This window comes from Marmota marmota, unplaced genomic scaffold (genome assembly GCF_001458135.2).
Source record: "Marmota marmota marmota unplaced genomic scaffold, marMar, whole genome shotgun sequence".
Classification (NCBI taxonomy): domain Eukaryota; kingdom Metazoa; phylum Chordata; class Mammalia; order Rodentia; family Sciuridae; genus Marmota; species Marmota marmota.
In genome coordinates, this window is record NW_026000249.1 from 4,416,507 (window position 1) to 4,427,076 (window position 10,570).

Consider the following 10,570-nt stretch of genomic DNA (forward strand, 5'->3'; position numbering starts at 1 on the left):
AATAGTTATCTCATACTAGACAAAGGTACCAAAAACATTCATTGGAGAAAATATAGCCTCTTCAAGAAACGGCACTGGGAAAACTGGAAATCCATATGTAACAAAATGAAATTAAGCACTATCTCATCACACACAAAACTCAACTCAAAGTGGATCAAAAGACTTGGGCACTAGAATAGAGACCCTGCACCTAATAGAAGAAAAAGTAGGCCCAAATCTTCACCATGTCAGCTTAGGAAATGTCTTCCTTAACAAGACTCCTAAAGTGCAAGAAATAAAATCAAGAATCAATAAATGGGATGGATTCAAACTAAAAATCTTCTTCTCAGCAAAGGAAACAATCAATAACACGAAGAGAGAGCCTATAGAATTGGAGAAAATCTTTACCATATGCACCCCAGATTGAGCATTAATCTCCAGGAAATATAAAGAACTCAAAAAACTCAATACCAAAAAAACAAAAACAAAAACAAATAACTCAATGAATAAATGGCTAAGAAACTTAACAGTCACTTCACAGAAGAAATATAATCAATAAATAGATGAAAAAATGTTCAAACCTGAAGCTTAATTTTACTGGATATAAAATTCTTGGTTGGCATCCATTTTTTCAGAGCTAGAATTATGTTGTTCCAGAAACTCTGAGTTTTGAGGGTCTGGGTTGAGAAATCAACTGAGATCCAAATCAATTTCCCTCTATATGTAATCTTATACATTTCTCTTGGAGCCTTTAAAATTCTATCCGTATTCTGTATGCTAGGCATTTTCATTATAATGTGCCTTGGTGTGGGTCTGTTGTAATTTTGCACATTTGATGTCTTGTAAGCCTCTTTTATTTGACTTTACATTTCATTCTTCAGGTTTGGAAAATTTTCTGATATTATTTCATTGAAAATATTGTGCATTCCTTTGGTTTATATCTTCACTCCTTCCTCTATCCTAATAAATCTTAAATCTGGTCATTTCATGTTATCCCATAATTCTTGGAAGTTCTGTTCATGGTTTCTTACCATCTTCTCTGTGTGGTCGACTTTATTTTCAAGATTATATATTCTGTCTTTGTTGCCTGAGGCTCTGTCTTCTAAGTTGTTTAGTATGTTTGTGATACTTTCCAGTAAATTTTTAATTTGGTTTATTGATTCCTTCATTTTGAGGATTTTGGTTGCTTTTCTTTTCATAATCTGTATCTCTTTATTGAAATGATCTTTTACCTCCTGAAATTTATCATTGATTTCACTCCTTATATCATCCTTTTTGTAACAAATCAGTTTAACCAAGTATATTCTGAACTCTTTCACTCACATTTCTTCTATTGTGTTGTCCATGGATTCTATTATTGAAGCATTTTGGTTTGTTTGGGGTGTTTTGTTCCCTTGTTTTTTCATGTTGTCCATTTGTTTTCCCATCTAGCAGTATGGATCTGAGATATTACAGCTTCTACCCTGTAGACTTATAGTGTCCCTAAAGGTTTCCAGTACCTTGCTTTAAAGGGGGAGAAAAATATTAACAGAATCCAGTGCAAACAATATACAGCCTTAAAACAAATAGATCCTATTAAGATGTCAGACACTTCTGTCCCAGGTGATACTCAGGGCTGAGTGCCAGGACTTGTGTGCCTTTCAGAGAGAGCTGCTTTGTATCAGGTGGATCAGGACCAGGTGCTAAGAGCAGTAGGCTGACTATGTAGATGTGAGTGCTGTGCCAGGTAGCTAGGGAGGGGTTAGGAGCCTGGGGGTTGGGAAACATGAGGGCCCTGTTGGGTGCCAGACTGATGCTGGACCTTGTTGGACCAGGATATTGGTGCATGTCAGACTAGGGGGGGAGTTAAGGACCCAGCTAGTGCTGGGGCCCAGTGAGTGCTGGCCCGAGTGGGCCCCAGGAACCCAGTGGGTGTTGGACTGGCTGGCTGGACAAACAGAGAACAAGATATCCTCATACCCTTTTCCAGTCTCTGACTCACTTAGCCAGCCCTGTCTGTTTCCATGCACTTCAGGACCCATGGAGCTGGGGAGAGCCTGGTTCTTCCTGCCTCTGCAACAAGATGGTGGCTATTAGCACACCTAGCAGGAAGATCTCAGGTGTCACCAAATCTGCAGGCACCTTGATAATGGACTTCCAGGCCCTGGCCAGTGTCCCCGTATGTAGTTGGCCTTGTCCTGAGAAGGTAACAGTGGCAGTGGTGGCATACCTGCAGGCACTTTGATATTAGGCTTCCAAGCCCTGGCTGGTGTCCCAAGATGGAGGCGGCCACATTTGGAGATGGGGCAACAGTGGAATATGCCAGAGTAAATTTTACCATATGTATTCCTATAAATCATTAATTTAAAAACTGCAAATAAATTGAAAGAAGATCAATACTGTAGAAGAAGGGGAAGAGGAGAAGGGAGGACAGGTGGGAAGGGGAGCAAATTAGAGTCCATATATTCCAATGTATTCCATGCATGTATGACAACTGCCCAATTGAATATACTTTCTATTCATACTCTAGAAAAGTCCCCTCCTCTATTAAAGCTGATCTGGTCATATGTAACTAGTAAAATGCAGTAAAATGAACAGTATCACACCGAAGATAATGTTATAATAAGCCTTGTGACAACATTGTTCTTATTCTTTTGGAGTGTTTACTGTTGGGATGCACCTTTTCAGTGCCAAAGCACCATGGTTTAAGAAGCCCAAGATTTCATGCAAAACCATGTATAGGTCTTCTGGTTAACTGTCCCAGCTGAGCTTCCATCCAGTATTCAATACTAGTCATGTAAGCAAGTCATCATGGAAGTCTGGCCCAGTTGAACCTTAGGATAATTGAAGTCTTAGTTTCCATATAACAGGTTGACAGGGCCTAAACATAAGTGTCTGGATGAACCCACGCAACCTACCAGACTGAGACAAATTAGTATATTATTGTTTAAAACTAGCAAAATTTTAGATCATTTATTACATAGCCATGCATTACCAGAAGAACAGTCAAGTATATTTTTTTGATTAGCAAATATTGTATCTCTTTGTAGTGACTTTTCATTCAAATATATGTTGTGATATGCTATGTTGATATTAGGGCATTTTATTTTCCAATATTTGTGTGTGCTTATTAAAGCAAAAAAGCAAAAAAAAAAAAGACAATGATAAGAAAATATTTAGGAGAAAAGTTAACAAACAAGATGTAATAATGCAGTAGAATTCAGGGGACTTCAGAGGTGTTGAAAATTTTCTGTCTTATGCTATTTGTAGTTACATAAAATTTGTTTTATTCTAACATAATTGACATATTTCTCTTATATAATTTTGTAAGTGTGTAATACTTTATAATGTACCATGTTTGAAACACAATTAATTAGCAGTGGGGTTGACCAGAAATAGAGAATAGAAAAGAGAAGTTTGAGAAATAAATCAAATCCTAGTCTAAGCAATGAGTAATGGGAACACATGATATAAGTATTCAGTTTCTGGAACAGGTATTATGAGGCTGGAGATGACTCTATCAGTTTGATATAGGTTCCACTCAACTTTTCCACATTTCAACCATAAGGTCATATTCTAAAATCAATTTGTCATGCTGCCTCCCCAGTGTACCCCCAGGAAGCTTACACACTGCCTAGGCTTACATGGGTTACTTGGCAGCCCAATAACTATTTCATTCTGGCTTATATGTCAGGTTCTTGGGCATTATAAAGTTAGTATGTCACATTCCTGATTAGTAATATATTTGGGGGACTAACAAAATTAATTTTGTGAACCTGCCAAGCTAAGAACCTAAATTTAGACTACAAAGAGTACATAGGTGAATGTTCCATTTTGAAACTTCTTGGGTATTAGTAAGCCAATCTCCCCAGATGAGATCTTGACCGAGAGCCTCATTTCTATAATATTTATTTTTCTTATCTTTGCATGTAGATTATAAGTCTTTAGCAGACAAAATTAATATATTACTTTGTCTCATCTTCAGAGAAATATATATAGTACTTTGCATATAGTAAATGATTAATCAATATTTTTTGACTGAGTGATTGACAGGACTGTTGGTTACAGACATATTAGCCAGTTAGCGTCTATATCATGATTGACAATAATATTAAGTGTCATTACTGACTATAATGAACATAACTCCATTTCAACTATCAAGTGCTATCTTATTGGCTAATATAAAACTATTGCCATTGTTCAAGTTCAAATCACTCTTTCTCAAATCAGCTTCTTCTCAGCATTCTATGAATTCAAGCAAGACAATCCAGAAGAGGCATTTTATGGTGTGTGTGTGTGTGTGTGTGTGTGTGGAGTGAACATTAATGAAGTCAGTAACAAAAGTTTAAAATCTGAAAACTCCCCAAAAGAATTTTTCAGCATTACATAATGAAGGTAAAGTTAAGGCAATTTTCATGTCAGTGGCAGAATCAAACCTAGAAGATTCTAAGACAAGTGATAGTATAATAATCAATCTTATTGTGTTCATTATTTCATCTTTAGAATTGTAGCAATGGTAAAATTTTTCTAACATATTCAAATGGTGATATACTTAATTTATCCTCTGAATTATTGTTTGCTCTCTTATTGTTTATGAAAAGAAATGCTGCATTTCTCATACTAGCCAAAAGAGAAGCAATCACTTGCCATGAATCAGTGCTAGAAATAGAAATTATTTCAAGCATTAGACACATTTGTGGTCTGTGAACACTGAACGCTAATAACCAGAAGAGTTCCAATCCTAAAATGACTTCCAAGTAATTTAATCCAGAAATGCTCTGGATGGACATCCAGTTGTCTGCATGGAGCCTGGAAGAGCAGTTATTTCACATTTAGTCTTCATAGCCTTGAAGCTTGCCTTTCTGCAAGTAGGGTGTCTGTATGCATTCCACAAAAGAGAGAGAGAGAGAGAGAGAGAGAGAGAGAGAGAGAGAGAGAGAGAGAGAGAGAAGCAAACTGTATTTCTGAAAACCAGGGAGAAGGAATGCAGAGTGACATCAGGTCTTTAGGCATTCTTGCTCTGTGGGTGCTGGCTATTAAAGCAGCCTTTAATTAATTAGTACTAATGCTTTGGACATACTGAACAAATCAACATGCAGGAACTATGCTTTGTTTTTCACTTTCCTTTTTTTTTTCATTCCTGTCCCCCTAGCAATTTATCTAATCAACAGAAAGTGGGCTCTATTGTGTGTCTTTCATCTCTAATACGAGTGATTATAAGGAAATAAAGAACATATAGGCCAGAGAGTGGCCATGAAAGTCAAGAGTCAGTATGGGCTCCACAGTGGTAGCTCAGCATTCTCAGTTTGAAGAGAGAGACTCTATACCTGATCCCTAAGGTATTAGTGATAATTAATTTTAGGTGTCGATTGGTATGGAAAATCTAGAGAACAGATAAAGCATCATTTCTGGACATGTCTGGAAAGATATTTTGGTAGGACATTCATGTGTCAGTCAGTGGACCAAGTGGGAAAAATCTGCCCTCAAAGTGGGAAGGTACCATACAATCAGTTGGGGACCCAGATAGGACCAAAAGGAAGAGAAAGATTAATTAATTCCCCCTCTCTCCCCTCTGGAGCTGGGATGTTCTTCTGTCTTTGAACTAAAGAAATTACATCAGTGTTCTGGTGGGCTCTCAGGCCTTTGGTATGGAACTGAGAGTTAAATCATTGGCTTCCCTTCTTCTGAACCTATCAGACTTGGACTGAGTCAGGCTACTGTCATCCCAGGGTCTCCAGCTTTCAGAGGGCCTGTTGCCAGTTGTGGGATTTCCCAGTCTTTGTTGATATGTAAACCAATTCCTCCAATATGTAATATTTTCTATAAATACACAATATTACATTTAGTTAAGAAATGGCAATCACAAATATTGATTTAAGAAGTTCCGTGGGTTAACAGATACAATGACCACATATCCTCATGCCTTAGGGTTTTCTCATCTAAAAATCTGTTCTAATCTGTGGTCTAATAGTGAAAAGGGGGGTCCGTTTGAGGAAGGTAAATCTTATAATTCAAGAGGTACATTTTATCAAGTTGAAATTGTCTTTATTGTTTTTGGTGAGGAAGCATTCCCTAACAACAAAGGATTTGGTTAAACAACTTCTTGCTCTCTGTAATTTGCCTCTAACACTCAGTTGGTGTCAATAGCAAATAAATAGTCCATTCTTAACCTCTACTTCATTTTTTCAAGTAGAGGGAACAATGGCCATATTTGAGGAGGACCATCTCTTTGTACTGAGATTCACAAGAGTTCAACTGGGAGTCCTGATGCAGGATATTGATATATTACATATCTTTCTATTATTTCCTTTAGGAAACTGACTTTGAGATTTTAATATGGGGTTTCTATTCATCATATTTGTGTGTGTGTGTGTGTGTATCTTAGTATAATGGTGACCAAAATGCCATTGAAAAGGGCATTTATTGCAATGGAATCAGAAAATGGTTATTAAAACTAGTTGTGGGCATATAGTAGGCTTCCAGTGACTTGAAAAATAACATCAATCACACATGATGAGAAATAATTCTGTTCCCTTTGGTAGTAAATATAAAAAGTATGACTTTGTCACTTAATCATGTAGACTAGGGAAAATTAATAATCTTATTTGAACTTTATATTCCTCATTGGAAAAATATATGGATATCAATTATGTTCTGCCACATAGTGTGGGTATTTTGAAAATTGTGAAGTATTATGTAATTATTAGAGACTCCAAAAACTTATCAGTTGATGATACTGATGTTCATAAGAAATGTTTATATATGTTCATGTCTATTTAAATATGTTTAATATGTAGCATATAGAACAATATTGTGTGCTGATTCTTATAACATCATAGGATGGATCAAAAATCTCATTTTTCTAATTCAAGAATACAAAATGAGGGTGCCACATGCTTCAACCAGTTGTAATTTGGTGAGTTAGAAGCATAGAGGGATTAGACTTCAGGATTTCATTGCATTGCAAATAAGACCTTTTCAAAGCTCTTGAGAATTACTGTCCTTGAAAGTGGAATTTTCCAAGGAACAAAGTCAAAACATAAATTTTAACAGCTAGTAGATGCAGGTGTTGAGATTAAGAGCACTTGTTCAGCTATGCTTTCATAGGCTCAGAGAGATTAAATGACTTATCCAAGGTCATATAACCAATGAGTGTTAAAGGTAAAACTAGAATGAAGTACATCAGATTCATAGTTCCGACTCTGAATTTCATTTCACACTGTAGACTGCTGAGCCATAGAACTTAGTTTCCTAATTGTATTCTTAATATTATTCCATAATAAGCAATATCTGACAGAACTATTTATGAACTATACATATTTACTTATTTTAATTTGTTTAAGCATCACTTTGGGGTATATATTTAAAATTCTCTCTTAGTGACCATCATACCATTGTGATTTTTGTTATTATCACTGAGTATATGGGGATACAATGGTAGACCAAATGATTTGCTATCCCTGTCCACTGCAAAGCTCATTATCTAAGCAAAGAATCATGGGCATGTATACATGCAATGGTGATGTACTCCATGAATCAGAATTGCAGAATATGAAGACAGTCTATAATAGAGTTGATAGAATAATATATCAGGAAAAGCCTTATTGAGGAAATAATACTTGAGCAGAGATTTAAAAAATAAGCTGGTGTTGATCAGAAAAAGATGGAAAGCCTTAACACTCCATGGGATTATGCAACATAGAAAGCATAAGAGACTATAAAAAGACCAATATAGTCAGAGGGGAAGGAAATAGATGAACGGGGGTAAGACAAGGGAGAACGTAAACATGGACCTGGCCACATAAGACTTTTAGGTCATATTAAGTAGTTTCCTTGTTCTATTCAAAGATAAATGGAGCTCCATAGTATTAACCAGGGACTGTGACATAATCAGATTCTGATTTTGAATAATCATTCTGATTGCAGTAAATAGAATGGGTGGAAGAGGGTCAGCTGTTGGTCTATGCCAACTAGTAAGGTGACTATTACAGCAGTATAGGCAATAGATAAGATATCCCAACTGGAGTTATGGGGGATTAGATGCAGAAAAGTGGACATACTTGACATATATTGGGGAGATAAAATCAATAGGGCTTGCTGAAGAACTGGATATGGGGTGTGACACATAGGGAGACTCAGAGTTGCTACCTTGGCTATTGGTTGCTGCCAGTGAAACAGGTACAGTAGACTAGGATTAGGATTTGGAGGAATTATCATGAGTCTGGTTTTGATATGAAGAGTTTAAGGAGATTTTGAGATACCCAACAAGAATTGTTTAGGAAGCAGTTGGATAAATAAGTCTGGATAGAAATATGTATCTGTGGTTCATCTTCATAAAAGACAATAGAAACTATATTATTATCTAAGAGAGAGTAGAGTGAGAAGAAGAGAAGGTCTAGAACATATCCTTCAGGAAACCCAACTTTTATAGGCTAGATAGAAAGGATATGCCTGCCAAGGAGATAGAATAGGAGGCAAACTAGGAGTTCACTGTGTCACAAATGGGATGTACTTCAAGAAGGAAGAAGAGGTACCATGGAAATGTCAAATAAGATGAGAACAGAAGAATATCCTTTGGCCTCAGTTACAAGGAATTCATTGGCAGACTTAATGAGAGCTGTTTCTGTGTATTGAAAGGGCTGGAATCCAAATTGAGGAGAGATGAGAAAAGGAGGAGGCCAGACTAGATCCTCTCTAAAGTTCCTTCCAACTCTAAAATAATATAATGCTGTGATTTCATGCTGCTAGCCAGAGTCTTCCTTTGTCACAAGTTTCCCAGTTCCTGCTTAATAACATGGCTCTGTTGTTGAAAGAGATTGATTCAAAAAGAATGTATTACTTTAAGCATCTTTAAAATCTTAAATTTGGGATGAATCATTTTTTTTCTTCATTTACATCTATATTTTCTTTTGGAAAGAATCTTGAGCACAAAAAAATCTTGTGTGATTTTTCCATATAGCACACTAATTGAAGAAATATATTTCCAGGAATTGATTTAACTTTTTGGGTCAGGACTGCAGGGATAAAACCAGGTTTAAAGTTTCCATGTGAATGAATTTGGAAGCGAACAGATTTGAAGCTGTAGTTCAGGGATGTCTCATAGTAGACCATACTGTTTTTCTTTTAAATTGAATCGCTTTTTCTAGACACTGAGAGTTAAGAAACACATCCAAAGAACTGATTTTGTATGTAAGCAGAATGCTTGGGCTGCTGCATTTCATCTAAAAAGAGGTTCCAATATTCTGTCTTGGTGACATAGAAATCTGGTGAAAGGGCATATACACCTTTGTTATTCAAAGTGTGACCTGTGAACCTGCAGCATCAACTTTAGCTAAAAACTTGTAAGAAATACAGAACTCAGGTCCCAAGGCAGATCTATTGTATCAGAATTTGCATTTCAATAGGATCTTCAGGTGATTTATAATAACATTAAAAGGTGAAAATAACTTGCATTTTCCCTCAGAATTTACTTTTTAGAAACAGAATTCTTTGTTACTCTGCTAGGATGTTATAAATTGATCCAAGGACAAGTTAGTCATTTATGGACTAAAAATTAATTCTATTATTTTGTTTTAAAATTAAGTCTTCTGGTGGAAGGCCAGAGTGACTAAGGTGACAAAAAGTAAGTTCCTCACCCAACTCATGATAGGACATTCATTTTTTCTTTCCCCCTTTCCAAAAGCTCAGTTGAATTATCTATCCTTCCTCTTGTTCTTAATTATAAAATTTGTAAATTTAATTTGTAGTAGCAAGGTTAATTCTTATGCTCAAACTTTTGTTATTTTCAGTCTCTAGCATAGGAGAAAACCTACACTTCATTACATGACCTCCTTCCTGGTGGTTAACATCTGGAATGGACAGATGAAACTAAAGCCCCCCAGTCAGTCTCTCTCTCTCTCTCTCTCTCTCTCCTTCGTTTCTAACATGGAGCACTATTCTAACCTTTAACCAGGGGCAGGAAAAGATTGCTACTGCCCCCTGCTGGCCCATTGTCTTTTTTTTTCCTTTCTCTACAAATCTGACTTAAGAGGATGTCCAAAGATTTTGAGCCACTGAAGAAAGCCCAGTGGAAGGGGCTTTCCCTAGTAACGAGGTAGATCCTTTGAGAACAGGCGGCTAAAATGAAATGAAAACATTCAAGAGGCGAGGAAAGCATAAAGGACTTCTAAATTAAATTACTGATTGTTATGAACCTTTTTCTGTACACGGGCTTCTCTACACCAAGGTAATACCCCCTCCTTTTCAGCACAGGGCTTCACTTTTGCCTCTGGTTCCCACTGATAATAAGTGAACTACCCACACCCTTATTATAATTTCAGTACTCCAAATCCTGTTCTGTTTCCCTAATTTTCTTCCCCTTGTCTAAACCTTATTTCCTTCTCTTTTCTGCTTCAAACTCCCGTCCCGCCCACCCACAGGCAGACTAGCATTTTCAGGAAGCTCAGACCCCAGCCTTTCTCACCCCCTCTGTCTCCCCTGACCTCTGCTCTCTCCTTATCATAATCTCGCTCACTTCAGCACCCCCTTACTGAATGGCCAGTCACTCTTTGCCTTTGAACAGCAGGCACGTCCCCACATGAATGCCTCTCCCCGACCCCCGCCCCAAGCTACT